Source organism: Salmo salar, chromosome ssa16, assembly GCF_905237065.1.
Source record: "Salmo salar chromosome ssa16, Ssal_v3.1, whole genome shotgun sequence".
Taxonomy (NCBI): Eukaryota; Metazoa; Chordata; class Actinopteri; order Salmoniformes; family Salmonidae; genus Salmo; species Salmo salar.
Window position 1 is genome coordinate 5854581 of NC_059457.1, and position 24359 is coordinate 5878939.

Consider the following 24359-nt stretch of genomic DNA (forward strand, 5'->3'; position numbering starts at 1 on the left):
TCGTGTCACGATCACTTCATTTGTCCGAATTTGTTTTGAGGCATAGGTCTACCATTATCAGAACAGTCAGTAGTCCTATTAATAAAGCCTAAATTGTAAGCAAGTCCTGAGTATTATTATTATTGATGGCTATGTGATTATGATAGGCAAATTAACTTGCAGAGAAGGCTTCAGGATGGTGCAAAGTCTAGGCCCTTAGCTTTCTTTTCCTTTATTTTCTTAAAAATGTTTTTATATGAGTTACTTATGACTCATAACTGTTTTCTCCTGTGTGTGTCATCAGGAGCCTGCATGTGGTGATATTTGGCCCTTCATCGAAAGGCCCTCGTCTCTGCCCTGTGACCTCTGACCTGCGGTCTAAACACACTCTGGTTATCTACCGGTGGCCTCACTGAGGACATCGAGATCATCTGCCTACTCATCTTCGATCTCGACTCCATTGTCAAGCTAAGAAACCCAAAACCTACTTCTGATGTGTAGATAGCTGTTGATGTGTAACCCCAAGATTATGCTGTCTTGGTCCCACATCTGCTTGTGCTGTCTTGTCAATGCCTATTTGTGTGACAATGACAGTAGGAGATGGCAGACAGTACAAACAGATCTGGGACCAGGCTAGGATCACGCACCACTTGCATACATTTCTCAATCAATTTCATAGTGTAGGAAGCACATCATCATACACAACATCTTCACATGTTACTGTAAGGATGAGTAGCCTATTAGTTGGAAGTGATTCATCTTTCATGGAGTTACCTGATTGGTCATGAGGAGTTTTTGAAATGCCAAAATGGCTGGTGGGTTACATTGTGGTCATCTCAGTGTCTGTCATTGACAGGACATTATCCCAGAGCCTGTGAGGAGGTAAGCAAAGTCATATATCTACTCTCTCCTCTGGAACCAAAACACATGGTTGATAATGTAATCATATTTTCTATGATGTTCTATTTTATATTGAGTCTACAAGACTGGGTAAGCTTGTTTCATAATGTCCTTTGACCGTTCTGTCCTGATATCTCATTGTCATTTGAATTTCTAGACTGTAAAAATGAGAACTTCTTCATCCATTCTACCCCCTTCAAAATTCATCATTGATGAAGAACACCTTGAAATGCATCAAGAGAACACTACTGGAAATCACAAGGTAGTGAAGCAACAGTTTACTCATGCCAAATCATTTCTGTACATGTTCATGAAAGGCCATGGTTGCACAACTAACGCTATCTTGTACTAACACAGAAGTACGCTCTTAGAATAAGGTTCTAAGGTTCTACATGGAAACCAAAAAGGTTCTAACTGGAAGGAGTGCATTGTCGGTGCTATGTAATGTTTTGCTCCTCTCTTCAGTGTGATCTTGCTAGTGGTTCTTCACCATGTTTGGCATGCTGCTCTTTCAAGGGGAGAGGTACAGTGAAATCCCCTTTGTCAGTTCGCACTCAGCATATATTGTGGAGACTGGGACAAGGGTTATGTTTTTTATCTTAGGCCCTTAAGCCTATTTTGAAAAGTTTTAGATAGTTTATTTTAGTTGAATGGCAGTAGCTGTCAGGATTTTCAGAAGATTTACTTGATGACAAAATGTGTTTTTTTTTATATATATTTTATTTAAGCTTTGTTTAACCAGGAAGTTAGAGGTCACAAAAACTCTTTCTCAAGGGAGAACTGGCCAAGAAGGGCAGCTCAGTAAAAACACATAGATCATTCAAAACAAGTACAGTGCATAGTGTAGGGGGGCCGCAATGGCTCGCGGATCTGTGTACCCACATCTATACCCACGCATGTAGTCAGAGCTGGCCCCAGATCATCTGAACTGTGTACAGTACTTGCATTTTTGGTATTCCAAAACACAAGGAGATTCTAAAAGTGTGAATTCTACTGTATGCGTGCCAGTCATACAGTGGCTACATCCCCAGCGAGGCCTTCCGGAGACTGTTTGATGAGCTACACAAGGACAGGATCAACCAGGTATGTGCTTATATCTACAGATAGCGATAGATACTGTATTTATATGTACTGTAGTATATAGTATATGTCCAAAATAATCCCAAATATATTTTTACATCTCTACCACAATATGTATTTCTTACAATCTGTGCAGTGAGCTGACGGTCAGTCTAACCGCAATCATACTTTCATCGTTTGCCTTTGTGCTTGCACTTCCTGGAAGAAATAATATGGCTTATATAATAAACAAACAAACCTGAAAAGATACTTTAAAGTAAATGTCACAGCTTATTCAATTCATTGTTGTTTTTTTGTTGTAGCATCCTCCATTGCCTGAATACCAATCTAAGTTCCTGCAGAATGTTCAGTTTATCATCAGTCAGCATTATGTCATTGTGGAGGGGAATGCAGTGGCCCTGGCCAACGATGTCAGCACCTGTGTGAGTTCACTATGTCACAATTTCACAAGTTCACAAGTTCACAATGTTACAATACTGTATTAAGTAGCCTTTACAATCGTACCCGTATACGGGTTGAAAAGGGCAAATTTGGGCACTGATAAATGGCTAAATTGGAACGCAGAGGCTGTACAGTAACATGCTGTACATGGTGTCAGAGCTCTGGCTGAGCGGTTCACAGCACTGTATTGGTTTTGACTGACAGCCGTTCTGTACTTGAGCTCCTCGCATGACAAGAAGTTGCCCCCATCCCTTCTGCTAATTGGGTAACTTTAGCCAATTTTTGTTGTCTGAGTTCGGGAAATGTTATAAATTAAGACGAGACGTTGAGGATTATAATAAAATACCGCTTTGATGTCGTACAAGCAAGCAAGCCAAACACCCGTCCAAATGTGCACTTGACATTTCCATCATAGAACTCAGGTCATATACAGTGTCAACGTTTATGGTCACTATGTTTGCTGTACATTTACATGATGGGTTGTTCGGAACAGAATGAGCCCATGTGTGTCTATTGTGAATTATACAATGGGTGGGTCTAATCCTGAATGTTGAAAGGGGTTAAAACTGCATTCCAGCCGGTGTCTATTCCACAAGTTAACACCGGCTAAATCTTTGATGATAAAATGCCTATTAACTCTGTTCCATATGACTACACAATCCACTGTCTCATCAGCCAAGCACTTTATTTAACCAGGCAAGTCAGTTAAGAACAAATTCTGATTTACAATGACAGCCTAGGAACAGTGGGTTAATTGCCTTGTTCAGGGGCAGAACAACAGATTCTTACCTTGTCAGCTCAGGGATTTGATCTAGCAACCTTTTGGTTACTGGCCCAACGTTCTAACCACTAGGCTACCTATAAAAAGCATCTAGACATTATCTCACATTTCTTTTAGACTAACATTACATTTTCAACAGCGGAGATTTGTATAAACCTTGCTGTCTGTCTCTCCAACATTTGGAACATTGATTCAATATTCATAATCGATCTCCAGCTGTCCCATAGTAATGCATGTGTTGGGAATCGGGACGAGACAGACAGGCGGGCAACGTTTCTCAGCCAGTTGAAATCATGGAACAGCTGGCATCATATTTATGGATATATACAAAGAATTGAAAAAAGGTCAAACGAAATGAAGTGCAGCTAGTTTGCAGTCTTTACACCTTCAGTTTGAAATGATTGTGTTAGCTGTGTTGTTGGCTATCTCCTCTGAACTACAATGTCTTGACGAGAGAGCACATTTTCTATGCCAGGCGAAATCGCGACCTCATTAGCTCATTGTTATGGATGTATCCACATAAATGTCACTACAAAAACAGCTTAAACAAATGCAAATGCAGCTACTTTGCTGTTATTCTGGCTGCACTGTTTGACTTGACTGTAAGTTAGCCGTAGTTGGCTAGCTAGCAAGCAAGGGATAAGAATGTTGCCAGACAGTATGGCATGGAACATGTAGAACTAACGACTGGGTCGCATCCATAGATACAGAACAAAAAGACTAAATGACTGGGTTGCGACTCTGGGAACTGAACCAATAGAACAAACGACCAGCCGGATTTGGTAGGAACCCTAGATTTGTGTCAGGAATATATTTTTGAAATAGTATGAATAAATTCATCACAGTAAAGTTTTTAATTAAAATATGTAAATGATTATTTGAATATTTTGGTAACCCGTTGTATAAAAGTTATAATGCCCTCAACGCCGGTGTTTGGAGGATATATTGGCACAGTTTGCTGGCCGGAGACGAACAACATCCGTGTCAATATATCCTCCAAACACCGGCTTCTCTGGCGTTATCACTTAAAGAATATTTCCCACGGCACACGCGCCTGAATGCGCTCATGACTTTTTTTTAACGCGGACCAATATTATGGTCTGTTTCCCTGAATTGCATTGTGAAAGCCTAACACTGTTATATCGTCATGTTGGCAAAAGAACAGGCTTTCAAATGATGCCCACTTGACCCAGATTGCGATTTATAATGGACCTTTTTTTGGATTGCGTAAACAGCAACTGTAATTGTGTGATGGCGGGGATGCAAGGTTGTGTTCCAAACAAAACAACTACAAGTGTGCTTGCTCTAGTTCCTCAATGGCAGAGCTAGAAGAGCAGAAAAATAAAACACCTTATAGTTGAAGACTTCTTTGAGTCATAAAAGTGCATTGAAATGAGTAGGAACTGTGCACACGTTGGACAGGTGTGTGGCCTCTCACTCAAACCCTTGTAATTTTGTTGTCTTATGTTGCACATACCATATAGGCCAATTCCCACGAGTGTAAAAGGTTAATTTATTTGTTTGTGTTTCTGCTTGATCCTCACGGAATATTCACTAGTCTGTAATCCAAGTTGATATGCTCCATTTCACCATTGTTTGGAAACAAAGTTCATCCGTTTGGATTCCAGTCTACTTATTTACAGTAATATAGGTACTTGGGTGAATGCACAAATACTTCGTTCACTATGTATTTATACTGAGGGGCGCAGGTAGCCTAGTGGTTAGAGCGTTGGACCAGTAACCGAAAGGTTGCTACATCAAATTGTTCTGCCCCTGAACAAGACAGTTAACCCACTGTGTCTGGGCTGTCATTGTAAATAAGAATTTGTTCATAGCTGACTTGCCTAGTCAAATAAAGGTAAAAAAATTAACTGAAAGTAATTTAAGTTCTTAAAAGTAGGGACCTCTTGCATTTTAATCAAGAATCATACCCTTAAACCAACAAGCCTATAATAAGGTTAAACAACCAAGAGTTCAAATTCTACTGCCTGCCACGTGTATGTGGAATCCTCTTAGGTCATGCTGTTGCATGCTCAGTAAAACCGCTCAGAGACGGCCATCTAGTGGTTCCTATAAGCACTGCACAAACATCGTCAGATATTGAAAAGGCCAGGTCACATTTCATGCATTTCGTTCAGCAAAGTGTCTCATGAGGGAGGTTTAGATGTACTGTACAGTATATTCATTTAACTTTCATCAGTATTCCTCAAGATTATCCTGGTGATTGACTGTGAGAAGACACTGAACGGAAGGACTACTAGGCAATTCAAGAACATTTTATGTGGTACAAGGACAGTATTTACTTCACCTACTCCGTTTCTCACATAAGTGATTCATTTAGGTGTAGCTAGTATGGGTCATGCATGTCTATGCCTCCATGAGATTGATAGATGTTATACTGTTTCTTCATCCTCTACTACCTGCTGGAGATGTTGCTGAAGATGGTTCCATTTGGCTGGAAAGGATGTGTGTCCTAATAGTGGAAGTAACATATTTGATGGCACTCTCACAGTTCTTCTTCTGGCAAGTTGCAGTTCAATTACAACGTCAGTGAGAATAATACAGTTGAAGATTCTATCTAAATGTATGTATATTACTGTCACACAAATCAAAGTCACTTGTTGACATTGTAAGTTATATTCCATACTCAGTGGATTTTGTTTTATCTCTTTTTTATGAAAGGGTCTAAATATATCCATATTTGCTACTTACAGACCACCATTTTATTATCATTTTTTTGGTATTCTTCTTTTGGTTGTAGATCAGCTTTAATGTTGCAGATAGATTGTAGCTTCCATAAATATAATTGTCTGCATAAGTTCCAATCCCCCATTATATTTTTTGTAAATATAAACTCAGCAAAAAAAGAAACGTCCTCTCACTGTCAACTGCGTTTATTTTCAGCAAGCTTAACATGTGTAAATATTTGTATGAACATAAGATTCAACAACGGAGACATAAACTGAACAAGTTCCACAGACAGGTGACTAACAGAAATGGAATAATGTGTCCCTGAACAAAGGGGGGGGGTCAAAATCAAAAGTAACAGTCAGTATCTGGTGTGGCCACCAGCTGATTTAAGTACTGCAGTGCATCTCCTCCTTGTGTACTGCACCAGCTGTGCCAGTTCTTGCTGTGAGTTGTTACCCCATTCTTCCACCAAGGCACCTGCAAGTTCCCGGACATTCTGGGGCTGAATAGCCATAGCCCTCACCCTCCAATCCAACAGGTCCCAGACGTGCTCAATGGGATTAAGATCCGGGCTCTTCGCTGGCCATGACAGAACACTGACATTCCTGTCTTGCAGGAAATCACGCACAGAACGAGCAGTATGGCTGGTGGCATTGTCATGCTAGAGGGTCATGTCAGGATGAGCCTGCAGGAAGGGTACCACATGAGGGAGGAGGATGTCTTCCCTGTAACGGTCAGAGTTGAGATTGCCTGAAATGACAACAAGCTCAGTCCGATGATGCTGTGACACACTGCCCCAGACCATGACGGACCCTCCACCTCCAAATCGATCCCGCTCCAGAGTACAGGCCTCGGTGTAATGCTCACACTTTTTGCCAGTCCTGTCTGGTCCAGCAACGATGGGTTTGTGCCCATAGGCAACATTGTTGCCGGTGATGTCTGGTGAGGACCTGCCTTACAACAGGCCTACAAGCCCTCAGTCCAACCTCACTCAGCCTATTGCGGACAGTCTGAGCACTGATGAAGGGATTGTGCATTCCTGGTGTAACTCGGGCATTTGTTGTTGCCATCCTGTATCTGTCCCGCAAGTGTGATGTTCGGATGTACCGATCCTGTGCAGGTGTTGTTACACGTGGTCTGCCACAGCGAGGACGAGCAGCTGTCCGTCTTGTCTCCCTGTAGCGCTGTCTTAGGCGTCTCACAGTACGGACATTGCAATTTATTGCCCTGGCCACATCTGCAGTCCTCATGCCTCCTTGCAGCATGCCTAAGGCATGTTCATGCAGATGAGCAGGGACCCTGGGTATCTTTCTTTTGGTGTTTTTCAGAGTCAGTAGAAAGGCCTCTTTAGTGTCCTAAGTTTTCATAACTGTGACCTCAATTGCCTACCGTCTGTAAACTGTTAATGTCTTAACGACCGTTCCACAGGTGCATGTCCATTAATTGTTTATGGTTCATTGAACAAGCATGGGGAACAGTGTTTAAACCCTTTACAATGAAGATCTGTGAAGTTATTTGGATTTTATATATGAGTTTATATACATACATACATACATACATACATACATACATACACACATACACACATACATATAAAATACATATACCCCTCCCATTTATTTCTGAAGGCCATCCAGTTTGATTACTATTTGCCATATATTTTAAACTTTGCTGTTTCACAAAAGGTATAAACCTGTGCATTCGGAAAGTATTCAGACTCCTTGACTTTTTCCACAATTTGATACGCTACAGCCTTATTCTAAAATGTATTAAATACCAAAAAATCCCTCATCAATCAACACACAATACCCCATAATGGCAAAGCAAAAAATGGGTTTTTAGTAATGTTTGCAAAAAAAAAATACAGAAATACCTTATTTACATAAGTATTCAGACCCTTTGTTATGAAACTCAAAATCGAGCTCAGGTGCATCCTGTTTCCATTGATCATTATTTGGAAAGGCACACACCTGTCTGTATAAGGTCCCACAGTTGACAGTGCATGTCGGTGCATAAACCAAGCCATGAGGTCCAAGGAATTGTCCCTAGAGCTCCAGGCCAGGATTGTGTCGACGCACAGATCTGGGGAGGGTACTAAAACATTTCTGCTGCACTGAAGGTCCCCAAGAACACAGTGCCTCCGTATTTCTTAAATGGAAGAAGTTTGGAACCACAAAGACTCTTCCTAGAGCTAGCCACCTGGCCACTCTGAACATTTAGGGGAGAAGGGCCTTGGTCAGGGAGGTGACCAAGAAACCGGTGATCACTCTGACAGAGCTCCAGAGTTCCTCGGTGGAGATGGGAGAACCTTCCAGAAGGACAACCATCTCCTAAAGGACTCAGACCAAGAGAAACAACATTTTCTGGTCTGATGAAACCAAAGTATTTTGCCTGAATGCCAAGTGTCACGTCTGGAGGAAACCTAGCATCATCCCTACGGTGAAGCATGGTGGTGGCAGCATCATGTTGTGGGTGGTGTTTTTCAGTAGCAGATACTGGGAGAGTAGTCAGTATTGAGGGAAAGATGAACAGAGCAAAGTAGAGAGAGATCCTTGATGAAAACCTGCTCCAGAGTAAAGGTTCATCTTCCAACAGGACACCGTCCCTAATTACACAGCCAAGACAATGCATAAGTGGCTTTGGGATTTATTATTTAATCCATTTTAGAATAAGGCTGTAACGTAACAAAATGTGGAAAAAGTCAAGGGGTCTGAATACTTTCCGAATGCACTATATATAACATTCTATTGGTCCTTAAATGAAACTGGTATACTTTTTATTTATCACAATTTTCTTTAACCAATTTTGGTCTTTAATGCAGGGCCGACAGACAAGTTCCTTACTTTCTCCCACGGTTCACTTGCTTCTTTCATTTTTGCGGTAATGCTGCAATTAGTTGGTTGTAATTTTGGGTAGAGCAGACATTTCCATATATTTTTTGTTAGCTGCATGTGTGACATAACTCCACCAGTCCTATTTATGATATCATTCAAAAAGATTATACTTTTTTTTATTATTCCAAAAATAATGCATTTTTTTGTCGATTAGTACATTTGAGTTTAACCACAACATTTGTTTTATTATTTGTTCTGTCTTCTCTGGTGGATTAAACTGAAGTTGCAACCAGCTTTCTATGGCTTGTTTTAAAAATTGCTACATTTTGTAGATTATTTCATTTTCATTCATTTCATGTTTTTCCACAAATAGGCAGTTATTTTCCTTTCCATCATAGCAAGATTTTATCTATTTTTGCTAACTTTCTATTAAAATGTATTGTAGTGAGATCATTTATTTATTTTGCGATATGTATACCGAGTATGTCCACATCACCGTCAAACCTTTTAATTGGTAAACTACATGGTAATGTTAAAGTTTTATTTTTTTGTGATCCAATATGTAATATACTGCTCAAAAAAATAAAGGGAACACTTAAACAACACAATGTAACTCCAAGTCAATCACACTTCTGTGAAATCAAACTGTCCACTTAGGAAGCAACACTGATTGACAATAAATGTCACATGCTGTTGTGCAAATGGAATAGACAACAGGTGGAAATTATAGGCAATTAGCAAGACACCCCCAATAAAGGAGTGGTTCTGCAGATGGTGACCACAGACAACTTCTCAGTTCCTATGCTTCCTGGCTGATGTTTTGGTCACTTTTGAATGCTGGCGGTGCTTTCACTCTAGTGGTAGCATGAGACGGAGTCTACAACCCACACAAGTGGCTCAGGTAGTGCAGCTCATCCAGGATGGCACATCAATGCGAGCTGTGGCAAGAAGGTTTGCTGTGTCTGTCAGCGTAGTGTCCAGAGCATGGAGGCGCTACCAGGAGACAGGCCAGTACATCAGGAGATGTGGAGGAGGCCGTAGGAGGGCAACAACCCAGCAGCAGGACCACTACCTCCGCCTTTGTGCAAGGAGGAGCAGGAGTAGCACTGCCAGAGCCCTGCAAAATGACCTTCAGCAGGCCACAAATGTGCATGTGTCTGCTCAAACGGTCAGAAACAGACTCCATGAGGGTGGTATGAGGGCCCGACGTCCACAGGTGGGGGTTGTGCTTACAGCCCAACACCGTGCAGGACGTTTGGCATTTGCCAGAGAACACCAACATTGGCAAATTCGCCACTGGCGCCCTGTGCTCTTCACAGATGAAAGCAGGTTCACACTGAGCACATGTGACAGACGTGACAGTCTGGAGACGCCGTGGAGAACGTTCTGCTGCCTGCAACATCATCCAGCATGACCGGTTTGGCGGTGGGTCAGTCATGGTGTGGGGTGGCATTTCTTTGGGGGGCCACACAGCCCTCCATGTGCTCGCCAGAGGTAGCCTGACTGCCATTAGGTACCGAGATGAGATCCTCAAACCCCTTGTGAGACCATATGCTGGTGCGGTTGTCCCTGGGTTCCTCCTATTGCAAGACAATGCTAGACCTCATGTGGCTGGAGTGTGTCAGCAGTTCCTGCAAGAGGAAGGCATTGATGCTATGGACTAGCCCGCCCGTTCCCCAGACCTGAATCCAATTGAGCACATCTTGGACATCATGTCTCGCTCCATCCACCAACGCCACATTGCACCACAGACTGTCCAGGAGTTGGCGGATGCTTTAGTCTAGGTCTGGGAGGAGATCCCTCAGGAGACCATCCGCCACCTCATCAGGAGTATGCCCAGGCGTTGTAGGGAGGTCATACAGGCACGTGGAGGCCACACACACTACTGAGCCTCATTTTGACTTGTTTTAAGGACATTACATCAAAGTTGGATCAGCCTGTAGTGTGGTTTTCCACTTTAATTTTGAGTGTGACTCCAAATCCAGACCTCCATAGGTTGATAAATTGGATTTCAATTGATTATTTTTGTGTGATTTTGTTGTCAGCACATTCAACTATGTAAAGAAAAAAGTATTTAATAAGATTATTTCATTCATTCAGATCTAGGATGTGTTATTTTAGTGTTCCCTTTATTTTTTGAGCAGTGTATATTCAATATGCTGTAAACTTTTGTCTTTTAACAGTTTCACTCAATTCATTCTAATCAACCTAATAATTATGACACACCCCTCACTATTGTCATTGGTTGCACTAATTGCACTATTGTGTCTACCTAACCTGTTTCAAGTATTCATAACATTACCCTGAAGAAGACACAGTGATGCCGAAACGTTGGTGTTTTACCCAATAAATGACTGGAAGTTTATACATATGGAGTGTGCGACTCATTGTCACGTCCTGACCAGTAATAGGGATTATTTGTTATTGTAGTTTGGTCAGGATGTGGCAGAGGGTATTTGTTTTATGTGGTTCGGGGGTTATGTGTATGTAGAGGGGTGTTGTATTTATGTGTTCCGGGGTTTTTGGTGTATGTTCTTGTTTTGGTATTCTAGGTTTTTCTAGTTTGTGTATTTCTTTGTTGGTCTGTGTGGCTCTCGATCAGGAACAGCTGTACATCGTTGTTCCTGATTGAGAGTCATATTTAGGGAGCTTGTTTTCACCTGGTTGATTGTGGGTAGTTGTATTTGCACTGCTGTGTAGCCTGCAAATCTGTTAGCTGTTGTTTATTGTTTTTCCATGTTTGCTTTAATAAATATAATTATGAGCACGCAACCCGCTGCGCCTTGGTCTATACATTACGTCACCTGTGACACTCATTTTGTTTTTATGACTCTGTCATTTGTAGCAAGTTTTAGTAAATTATTTTTGGTAGCATTTCTATGTTGAAGATTAAAAAATAAATTGATGCATTTTCCTACATATTCCATCCAGTTTGCTTTATTTGTATAATATATTACACTTTATCTTTCTTGAATAAGTTCCTCCATTTCTTTTAGTTTTTCATCTAACTTATTCTGTGCCTCTATGGTAAAGTTTCTATTGCTATCTATCTATACAATTAGACCTTTCATTTCCTTTAATATGGACTCTTTGACCTAAATTGCTTCTGTTTTAGAGATGAGTACTGAATGGCATGCCCTCTAAAGGCACGTTTAAAAGTGCCCCATACAATAAGGTGATCTGCTGGACCTATGTTTGTCATGTGTGCTCCCTCTCCAGCCTCTAGGTCACCAGGCTGCTCGTTAGAGCACACACCTGTCACCAGCATTACGTGCATAATGACACTCACCTGGACTCCATCACCCTTTATATGTCACTCCCTTTGGTTTCTTCCCCAGTCGTGATTGTTCCTGTTTCCAGTGGCGGTTCTAGACCATTTCAACTGGGGGGGGGCCAAGCTGGGGCCAGTTACATTAGACGTTATTGTTGTCATATCGTTTTCTTCACTGCATTGCAGGCATTAGCAGGCAAAATACCATGTTCATAATCATTAGTGTTCCGCGTTGCCACTGTCTAATAACGGATGTAAAAAAAGAACGATAGCAAAAATTAGTTATGTCAAAATTATTTCATACTCCACATTTAGGGGGGCCACAAGGGGGTCCAAAATTGTTGTCACAGGGGCACTGGCCCCCCATGCCCCCCCCCAGAACCGCCCCTGCCTGTTTCATGTCGGTGCGCTGTTTGTGTTTCTTGTTTTGTTCATTTATTTATTAAATGTATTCACTCCCTGAACTTGCTTCCCGACTCTCAGCGTACATCGTAACAATGTTATCTCTGAAAAAGTTAGTTATACATTTTTCTGTCCTAATTATAAACAAGTTATCATCCAGTAGGTTTAGATTAAATGTCCAATATCCTCGCCCATGTGGAAATTCTGTAAGAGTAATGTCTATGCCAATTTTTTGATGGTCCGACCGCATTCTGTTCCCTATCAACACATTTACATTTTTTGGTGCTAACGAGAATGACATAAGAAAGTAGTCAAGACGTCTAGCTTGATTGAGCCTCCGCCATGTATACCTCACTAGGTCAGGATATTTAAGCCTTCATATATCCATGACATTTGTGATTTCCTTAAGTGCATGAGGGTGATTTCCTTTACGGTCCATCGAGGTATTTAAAACCGTATTATAATCTCCAACTGTAATAATAGTCTTGTTTTGCTTGAAGGTTTGGTTTATTATATTTTCAAAGAAGCGTGGATCATCCTTATTTGGACCATATAGATTAATGAGCCATATCTGTTTATGGTCCATTAACATATTAGAAATCATCCATCTACCTTGCGGATCTGTTTGGACATTTTGCACATATCATCACCCTTTTTGAGTTTCTTTGGCCATGGGAGAAGTATATTTCCCCCCCCCCCACCCAGTCCTTTTTCCACACAACTTCATCTAAAATTGCTGACGGAGTTTCCTGTAAACAATAGATATTATTGTCCATCTCTTTTAGACAGGTAAATACGGATAGTCTTTCCTCATTATCTGCTAAGCCATTACAATTATAACTGGCTATACTTATTTCACCATTTACCATAATGACATAAAAGTTTAAATTATATTTATCATAATATACAGTCTATTCTACTGCTGCTCTTTAATAATTTTTTTATTTTAGATATTTTTCTTAAAACTGCATTGTTGATTAAAGGCTTGTTAAGAAGGCATTTCACTGTAAGGTCTACACCTGTTGGATTCCGCACATGACAAATTAAATTTGATTTGATTTGTATTCGGAAAGTGTTCAAACCCCTTGACTTTTTCCACGTTTTGTTACGTTACAGCGTTATTCTAAGATAGATAAAATATATTTTTCCCCTCATCAATCTACACACAATACCCCATAATGACAAAGCAAAAATAGGTTTTTAGAAATTTTTGCAAATGTATTAAAAATAAAAAACTGCAAAAGTCTGGGTAGCCATTTGATTAGCTGTTCAGGAGTCTTATGGCTTGGGGGCAGAAGTTGTTAAGAACCCTCTTGGACCTAGACTTGGCGCTCCGGGTACCGCTTGCCGTGCAGTAGCAGAGAGAACAGTCTATGACTAGGGTGGCTGGAGTCTTTGGCAATTTTTAGGGCCTTCCTCTGACACCGCCTGGTATAGAGGTCCTGGATGGCAGGAAGCTTGGATGGTGCCAGGTTTCCATCAGATGTTGGCTTTCAGGCCAAAGAGTTCAATCTTGGTTTCATCAGACCAGAGAATCAGACCAGAGAACCAGTCTGAAGTCCTGAGCTCTCTGAAGCCGATTTTCATCAAGGATCTCTCTGTAATTTGTTCTGTTCATCTTTGCCTCGATCCTGATTCGTCTCCCTGGCCCCGTCACTGAAAAACATCCCCACAGCATGATGCTGACACCAGCATGATTCAATGTAGGGATGGTGCCAGGTTTCCTCCAGACGTGACGCTTGGTATTCAGGCCAAAGAGTTCAATCTTGGTTTCATCAGACAAGAGAATCTTGCTTCTAGTGATCTGAGAGTCTTTAAATGCCTTTTGGCAAACTCCAAGCGGGCTGTCATGTGCCTTTTACTGAGGAGTGGCTTCTGTCTGGCTACTCTACCATAAAGGCCTGATTGGTGGAGTGTTGCAGAGATGGTTGTCCTTCTGGAAGGTTCTCCTATCTCCACAGAGGACCTCTGGAGCTGTCAGAGTGACCATTGGGTTCTTGGTCACCTCCCTGACCAAAATGTAAAAAAACTGTTTTTGCTTTGTCATTATGGGATATTGTGTGTAGATTAACGAGGAAAAACACAATTTAATCAATTTTAGAATAAGGCTGTAACGTACCAAAATGTGGAAAAATTCCTAGGGATCTGAATACGTTCCGAATACACTGTTTATATACACAGTACCAATGAAAAGTTTGGACACACCTACTCATTCCAGGGTTTTTCTTATTTTTTAAAATGTTTAATACATTTGGGAAAATTGCTAAAAACCTGTTTTCACTTTGTAATTATGGGGTATAGTGTGTAGATTGATGAGGATTTTTTTTTTATTTAATACATTTTGGAATAAGGCTGTAACGTAACAAGATGTAGAAAAAGTTGATGGGTCTGAATTTTTGTTTGTAAACTTACCATTAAATAGTACCATAGTGATTAAGTGTCCATATAGCTGTTCCATGATATTTGCTTTGCTATGTGACCATCTATGTGCAGTCAGATGTTTGATTATTTTGTTCCACCAGGGCCACAATAATTTGACCCCTCTCTGATTGTCCGAGTGTTACCCCCTCCCGATGGCTTACTGTAGCAAGTGTTGCCAGCACTGCCACTACCTGGGAGGGGGTACCACACCAGAATCCCCACTGGCTAGGTACAAGGTCATCAAGGTTCTCATTAGCAGCTTTGAGAAACTCCTTGTATATTATGCTCACCCATCAGGGGGCTTTGGCTTTGTAGGACCAACCCTGCCAGGCAGGCTCAGAATCTTTACGGGGCGATGCTGCTTTAGTGGGTCTCTGGCCTCATTTATCTTTCTGTTTTGGCTGTGTATAGGCTACTTACAGTAGGCCCAGAAAACAGATAAAGTCTTCTCCTTAGTGTATGTGTCGCTCAGGTGGGGTGTAAAAATGTATATCCCATATCACAAAATTGAAAGCTCTCTCTCAAAACCCCTGCTCGCAGACACACATGGGCTCTGGGATTTGCAACCATTTTCCTTTTTCACTCACTTAATGCCACACTTTTCCAAACACAAAAACACACACCCCACCTTACATCACTATACACCCGCACATACCTACATACTGTGCCTTCTATGTCCTCTGTTTGCTGTGTTTTAATCCCTACCATGTTGTGTTCCACTTCTATATATTTAGTATTTAGCTAATTATCCTTTCTTCTAATGCTGTCTTATCTATTCATAAAATACTATTAATAGAAAGTCGAATACTAATTATTTTACAAACTTGAATATAGTATAGTGTAGTTGTAGTTAATTTTTTTTACAGGCTACCATTTTCCTATTGTTACAATTTTTCTTACCACTTTATCTGTGACTTTTCAATTACTAATAGAACCACATTAACCCTAAATATAAGCAACCTTTTCCACCAAAAGCTGGGCTCGTCCGGGATTTGAACCCGGGACCTCTCGCACCCTAAGCGAGAATCATACCCCTAGACCAACGAGCCATCACTAGAATTCTTATCCCATAGTTAAAGTTTCGTTTCTTCCGCCTCCTCATAGGTCTGTGTGTTCATTTCCAGAGTATGTGATGTGGCAGGTTTTTTTCTGAATACAGTTCTACTGTTAGACTGCCCTCTGGTGGTAATCACAAACACTGTTTTGGAAGTTTTACATACGTTGTCAGATTTGCAAACAAAAACCTTTGTCTTTGACTGACATGTTTATGAAGAACTGTAGGCTTGCCTGTTATCGTTGGATTGTGGAAATTGAGGACTATGCAGGACTATAGTGTTATAGGTAAAAAAAACATGGAATTTTAGGTGGCTGACAGATAAGAGAATTTATAAAGTAGACTTGCCAGTTGTTGACAGTCCTTATAATACTAAGCAATAATGCCCGAGGAGGTGTGGTATTTGGCCAATGCACCACGGCTAAGGACACAGCCCTTAGCCACCAACAAAACGGACTGGGAAATCCCACCTAATACTTAAACGTCTCCTCGTTCTCATAGGCTCTACGTATTCACAAACTGAATAAAGGCAATTCATTTCCTCAAAAAAGGGCTCGTCCGGGATTTGAACCCGGGACCTCTCGCACCCAAAGCGAGAATCATACCCCTAGACCAACGAGCCCTGAGGAAAAAACAGTACACATAGATTTTAAATTCTGCTTCCTGTCACTGACATCAAGTATGTGTGAAATTTGAGATATGTCCTCAGTGAAACTGTGACTTCACTGACCTCAAATGGTAATCACATTTTTATTTATTTATTTTATATAACCTTTAATTAACTAGGCAAGTACATTAAGAACAAATCCTTATTTACAATGATGGCCCACCAAAAGGCAAAAGGCCTTCTGCAGGGATGTGGGCTGGGATGAAAAAATATATTGAAATATATTTTTTTAAATTAAGAAAAAAAATATAGGACAAAAGACACATCACAACAAGAGAGACAACACACCACTACATAAAGAGAGACCTAAGACAACAACATAGCTAGGCAGCAACACATGACAACACAACATGACAACAACATGGTAGGAGCACAACATGGTAGCAGCACAAAACATGGTACAAACATTATTGGGAACAGACACCAGCACAAAAGGCAAGAAGGTAGAGACAACAATACATCATGCAAAGCAGCCACAACTGTCAGCAAGAGTAGCCATGATTGAGTCTTTGAATGAAGATATTGAGATAAAACTGTTCCGTTTGAGTGTTTGTGCAGCTCGTTCCAGTCGTTAGCTGCAGCGAACTGAAAAGACAAGCGACCCAGAGATGTGTGTGCTTTGGGGACCTTTAACAGAATGTGACTGGCAGAACGGTTGTGGTATGTGGAGGATGAGGGCTGCAGTAGATATCTCAGATATTGAGGCGTAAGAGGGTTTTATAAATAAGCATCAACCATTGGGTCTTGCGATGGGTATACAGAAATGGCCAGTTTACAGAGGAGTATAGAGTGCAGGGATGTGTCCTATAAGGAGCATTGGTGGCAAATCTGATGGCCGAATGGTAAAGAACATCTGGCCGCTCGAGAGGACCCTTACCTGCCGATCTATAAATTACATCTCCATAATCTAGCATGGGTAGGATGGTCATCTGAATCAGGGTTAGTTTGGTAGTTGGGGTGAAAGAGGAGTGATTACAATAGAGGAAACCAAGTTTAGATTTAACTTCAACCTGCAGATTTAATATGTGCTGAGAGAAGGACAGTGTACCATCTAGCCATACTCCCAAGTACTTGTATGAGGTGACTACCTCAAGCTCTAAACCCTCAAGGGTAGTAATCACACCTGTGGGGAGAGGGGCATTCTTCTTACCAAACCACATGACCTTTGATTTGGAGATGTTGAGAGCAAGGTTAAGGGCTTGTTGGACACTAAGAAAGCTTGGTTGTAGAGTGTTTAACACAAAATCCAGGGAGGGTTTGTATACTGTGTATACCGAGTCATCAGTACAGACAGGTAAAGAACTAATGAAAACACTACGTCAGATAAATGAGACAATACAGTGCATTCGGAAAGAATTCAGACACTGACTTCTTCCACATTTTATGTTACAGCCGGATTCTAAAATTGATTAAATACGTTTTTTCCTGATACACACACAAAACCCCATAATGACAAAGCGAAAACATTTTTGCAAATGTATAAAAAATTTAAACAGAAATACCTTATTTACATAATTTCTTAGGGCTTGGCCCCCTTTTTTCTCAATTTCCGCCTGAATGACTTGCCCATAGCACCCTCTGCTATGAGACTCAAAATTGAGCTCAGGTGCATCCTGTTTCCATTGATCATGCTTGAGTTGTTTCTACAACTTGATTGGAGTCCACCTGTGGTAAATTCAATTGATTGGACAACTTCTCCCCCTCAGGAGACTGACAAGATTTGGCATGGGTCCCCAGATCCTCAAAAAAGTTATACTGCTGCACCATCGAAAATATCCTGACTGGTTGCATTACCGCCTGGTATGGCAACTGCTCGGCATCTGACCGTAAAGCGCTACAGAGGGTAGTGCGTACGGCTCAGTACATCACTGGGGCCAAGCTTCCTGCCATCCAGGACCTATCTACTAGACGGTGTCAGAGGAAAACCCAAGAAATTGTCCAAGACTCCAGTCACCCAAGTCATAGACTGTTCTCTCTGCTACTGCACGGCAAGCGGTAATGTAGCGCCAAGTCTAGAACCAAAAGGCTCCTTAACAGTTTCTACCCCCTAGCCATAAGGACGCTGAACAATTAAGCAATTTGTCACGATCTACGTAATGAGCGGACCAAGGCTCAGCGTGAGTATAGTTCCACATATTTTTAATCTCCGTGAAACAAACAAAACAATAAAGAAACAACGAAATGTGAAGTCATGACGTGCACACAGGCAACCAAACACAAACAATATCCCACAAAACACAGGTGGGGAAATGGCTACCTTAATATGATCCCCAATCAGAGGCAACGATAAACAGCTGCCTCTAATTGGGAACCATATTAGCACCAACATAGAAATAGACATACTAGAACACCCCCTAGTCATGCCCTGACCTACTACACCATAGAGAAACAAGGGCTCTCTATGGTCAGGGCGTGACAGTACCCCCCCCAAAGGTGCGGACTCCGGCCGCAAAACCTGAAACCAAATGGGGGAGTTAGGGGGGTGACTAGTGTTGGTGGCGGCTCCGGTGCGGGTCGTAGCCCCCCCCAGACCCCGGATCCGACCATGGCGCCGGTCTGAACGCCATGCCTGGACTGGGCACCGGCGCAGAGGAGGGCTCCGGCCATGGAACTGGGCTGGCCGCCGTGCCTGGACTGGGCACCGGCGCAGAGGAAGGCTCCTGCCCTGGAGCTGGACTGGACGCCGTGCCTGGACTGAACATCGGCGCAGAGGAAGAATTCGGCCTTGGAGCTGGACTGGACGCCATGCCTGGACTGGCCACTGGCGCAGAGGAAGGCTCCTGCCCTGGAGCAGGACTGGACGCCTTGCCTGGACTGGCCACTGGCGCAGAGGAAGGCTCCTGCCCTGGAGCAGGACTGGACGCCTTGCCTGGAAGCTCCAGACCGTTGACCATCGCTGGAGGTTCCGGACCATTGACTGTCGCTGGAGGTTCTGGACTGTTGACCGTCGCGGGACGTTCCGGACCGTTGACCGTTGCGGGAGGTTCCGGACCATGGACCGTCGCGGGAGGTTCTGGACTGTGGACCGTCGCGGGAGGTTCCGGACTGTGAACCGTCGCCGGAAGCTCTGGACTGTGAACCGTCACCGGAAGCTCTGGACTGGGAACCGTCACCGGAAGCTCTGGACTGTGAACCGTCGCCGGAAGCTCTGGACTGTGAACTGTCGCCAGAAGCTCTGGACTGTGAATGCGCACTGGAGGCCTAGTGCGTGGAGCCGGTACAGGTGGCACCGGACTGGTCACACGCACTTCAGGGCGAGTGCGAGGAGCAGGCACAGGACGTACCGGACTGGGGAGGTGTACTGGAGGCCTGATGCGTGGCGCCGGTACATGTGGCACCAGACTGGTGACACGCACTTCAGGACGAGTGCAAAAAGCAGGCACAGGACGTACCGGACTAGGGACACGCACTTCAGGGCGAGTGCGAGGAGCAGGCACAGGACGTACCGGACTGGGGACACGCACTTCAGGGGAGGCTTGATGCGTTGGGCCGGCACAGGTTGCACCGATCTGCTAACCGGATCTTCTGGTTGAATGTTGAGCAGAACACACTTGCACAACATCTCTCTCATCTCTCTCTCTCCCAACTTATCCATTGCCTCCCTGACAGTCTCTGACTCTTCCCGCGGCTCAGCTGCCAGCTCCATGTGCCCCCCTCCAAAAAAATCTTGGGGTTTCTGTGACCGTGGTCTGACGACACGCTCCTCCAGAGTTTGCCATTCGGGCTCTGGCACTCTCCTCGGCTCGACCGGCAACCCCTTGTGCCCCCCCAAAAAAATATCTTGGGGTTGTCCTTGGGCTTTCTGTGGCCGCGAACCCTGGCGTCGTCGCTGTCTTTCATTATTACCTTCCGTCTGCCGCCAAGGAAGGTTTTCGCATCCACCCATTACTTCTTCCCATGTCCAAAACTCCTTTACCTGGTGAACACGCTGCTTGGTACTAGTTTGGTGGGATATTCTGTCACGATCGTCGTATTGAGCGGACCAAGGCGCAGCATGAGTATAGTTCCACATATTTTTAATCTCCGTGAAACAAACAAAACAATAAAGAAACAACGAAACGTGAAGTCATGACGTGCACACAGGCAACCAAACACAAACAATATCCCACAATACACAGGTGGGGAAATGGCTACCTAAATATGATCCCCAATCAGAGGCAACGATAAACAGCTGCATCTAATTGGGAACCATATTAGCACCAACATAAAAATAGACATACTAGAACACCCCCTAGTCACGCCCTGACCTACTACACCATAGAGAAACAAGGGCTCTCTATGGTCAGGGAGTGACACAATTGGCCACCCGGATTATTTCCAATGACCACCCCACCCTTTTTTTTAACACTGCTGCTACTCGCTGTTTATTATCTATACATACTCACTTTACCCCTCTACCTACATGTACAAATGACCTCAACTCAACTGTATCCCCACACATTGACTCGGTACCAGTAACCCCTGTATATAGCCTCGTTACTGTTATTTTATCGTGTTACTTAAAAAAAAAAGTGCTTTAGTTTATTTAGTAAATCTTTTCTTAACTCTATTTCTTGAACTGCATTGTTGGTTGAGGGCTTGTAAGTAAGCATTTCATGGTAAGGTCTGCAACTGTTGTATTCGGAGCATGTGACAAATACAATTTTATTTTATTTTATTTGGAAAGGCACACATCTGTCTGTACTTGGCTCATTGAGCTCTAGCGACTCCTTGTGGCGGGCCAAACCCTTGCAGGCTGACTTCGGTCGTCAGTTGGAGAGTGTTTCCTCCGGGTTAAGTGGGCGGGGGTTAAGAAGTGCGATTTGGCAGGTCATGTTTCGGAGGATGCATGACTCGACCTCCCAAGCCCGTTGGGGAGTTGCAGCGATGAGACAAGATTGTAATTGGATTGCAATTGGGTATCATGAAATTGCGGGTACAATATGTAAATAAATGGAACAAGTTTGGAACCACTAAGACTCTTCTTAGAGCTGGCCACCCGGCCAAACTGAGCAATCAGGGGAGAAGGGCCTTGGTCAGGGAGATGATCAAGAACCCGATGGTCACTCTGACAGAGCTCCATAGTTCCTCTGTGGAGATGGCTTTTATGGTAGAGTGGCCAGATGGAAGCCGCTCCTCAGTAAAAGACACATGGCAGCCTGCTTGGAGTTGGCCAAAAGGCACCTAAAGGACTCAGACTATGAGAAACATTCTCTGGTCTGATGAAACCAAGACTGAACTCTTTGGCCGGAATGCCTAGTGTCATGTCTGGAGGAAACCTGGCACCATCCCTACGGTGAAGCATGGTGGTGGCAGCACCATGTTGTGGGGATGTTTTTCAGCGGCAGGGACTGGGAGACTAGTCAGGATCAAGGGAGAGATGAATGGAGCAAAGTACAGAAGGATCCTTGATGAAAACCTGCTCTAGAGCGCCCAGGAGCTCAGACTGCGGCGAAGGTTCACCTTCCAACAGGACAACAACCCTAAGCACATAGCCAAGACAACGCAGGAGTGGCATCAGGACAAGTCTCTGAATGTCCTGGAGTGGCCCAGCCAGAGCCCGGACTAGAACCCAATCTAACATCTCTGTAGAAACCTGAAAAAATCTGTTCAGTGACGCTCTCCATCCAACCTGACAGAGATTGAGAAGATCTGCAGAGAAGAATGGGAGAAACTCCCCGAATGCATGTGTGCCAAACTTGTAGCGTCATACCCAAGAAGACTCAAGGCTTTACTCTCTGCCAAAGGTACTTTAACAAAGTACTGAGTAAAGGATCTGAATACTTATGTAAATGTGATATTTCCGTTTTTTATTTATAATACATTTGCAACAAATTTAAACAATAAGCGTTTTTTCCTTAGTCATTATTATGGAGTGTGTGTAGATTGATGAGGGGGAAAAAACAATTTAATACATTTTAGAATAAGGCTGTAACATAACAAAATCTGGAAAAAGTCAAGAGGTTTGAATACTTTCCGAATGCACTGTAGCTAGCTAGTAAAATTCTTTACAGTTGCTGATGTATGCTAACAATGTTTGCTAGCAAGTTACAAATGTGAGCAGTGGTGCAAAACAAGTTAGCAAGCGCCAGGGTAACTAGCTAGCCAACTCCAGTCATGTGTTAATGTTTGCTGGTAAACCTAGCTTTACAGTGAGGGAAAAAAGTATTTGATCCCCTGCTGATTTTGTACGTTTGCCCACTGACAAAGAAATTATCAGTCTATAATTTGAATGGTAGGTTTATTTGAAAAGTGAGAGACAGAATAACAACAAAAAAATCCTGAAAAACGCATGTCAAAAATGTTATAAATTGATTTGCATTTTAATGAGGGAAATAAGTATTTGACCCCCTCTCAATCAGAAAGATTTCTGGCTCCCCGGTGTCTTTTATACAGGTAACGAGCTGAAATTAGGAGTGTGCTCCTAATCTCAGCTTGTTACCTGTATAAAAGACACCTGTCCACAGAAGCAATCAATCAATCAAATTCCAAACTCTCCACCATGGCCAAGACCAAAGAGATCTCCAAGGATGTCAGGGACAAGATTGTAGACGTACACAAGGCTGGAATGGGCTACAAGACCATCGCCAAGCAGCTTGGTGAGAAGGTGACAACCGTTGATGCGATTATTCGCAAATGGAAGAAACACAAAAGAACTGTCAATCTCCCTCGGCCTGGGGCTCCATGCAAGATCTCACCTCGTGGAGTTGCAATGATCATGAGAACGGTGAGGAATCAGCCCAGAACTACACGGGAGGATCTTGTCAATGATCTCAAGGCAGCTGGGACCATAGTCACCAAGAAAACAATTGGTAACACACTACGCCGTGAAGGACTGAAATCCTGCAGCGCCCGCACGGTCCCCCTGCTCAAGAAAGCACATATACATGCCCGTCTGAAGTTTGCCAATGAACATCTGAATGATTCAGAGGACAACTGGGTGAAAGTGTTGTGGTCAGATGAGACCAAAATTGAGCTCTTTGGCATCAACTCAACTCGCCTTGTTTGGAGGAGGAGGAATGCTGCCTATGACCCCAAGAACACCATCCCCACCGTCAAACATGGAGGTGGAAACATTATGCTTTGGGGGTGTTTTTCTGCTAAGGGGACAGGACAACTTCAGCGCATCAAAGGGACGATGGACGGAGCCATGTACCGTCAAATCTTGGGTGAGAACCTCCTTCCCTCAGCCAGGGCATTGAAAATGGGTCGTGGATGAGTATTCCAGCATGACAATGACCCAAAACACATGGCCAAGGCAACAAAGGAGTGGCTCAAGAAGAAGCACATTAAGGTCCTGGAGTGGCCTAGCCAGTCTCCAGACCTTAATCCCATAGAAAATCTGTGGAGGGAGCTGAAGGTTCGAGTTGCCAAACGTCAGCCTCGAAACCTTAATGACTTGGAGAAGATCTGCAAAGAGGAGTGGGACAAAATCCCTCCTGAGATGTGTGCAAACCTGGTGGCCAACTACAAGAAACATCTGACCTCTATGATTGCCAACAAGGGTTTTGCCACCAAGTACTAAGTCATGTTTTGCAGAGGGGTCAAATACTTATTTCCCTCATTAAAATGCAAATCATTTTATAACATTTTTGACATGCGTTTTTCTGGATTTCTTTGTTGTTATTCTGTCTCTTACTGTTCAAATAAACCTACCATTAAAATTATAGACTGATAATTTCTTTGTAAGTGGGCAAACGTACAAAATCAGCAGGGGATCAAATACTTTTTCCCTCACTGTAGGTGGCTGGTTGTAACGTTGTAGCTTGCTGTTTAGTAACTAGCCATATCGTCGACTAAAAAGAGAAGAGGTTTTATAATCAAGATGCAAAATAACTTAATCTTTAATTTACAATCTG

At 42.9% G+C, this 24359-nt stretch overlaps 2 non-coding genes across 2 annotated transcripts; both read right to left on the reverse strand.

The window, feature by feature from the left end:
- Positions 1 to 15777: 15777 nt before the first annotated feature.
- trnap-agg (transfer RNA proline (anticodon AGG)) lies at positions 15778 to 15849 on the reverse strand. Its single transcript has one exon. It is a non-coding gene; the product is annotated as a tRNA-Pro (tRNA).
- A 555-nt stretch (positions 15850 to 16404) lies between these two features.
- trnap-ugg (transfer RNA proline (anticodon UGG)) lies at positions 16405 to 16476 on the reverse strand. The gene has a single exon. It is a non-coding gene; the product is annotated as a tRNA-Pro (tRNA).
- Between the last annotated feature and the right edge of the window lie 7883 nt (positions 16477 to 24359).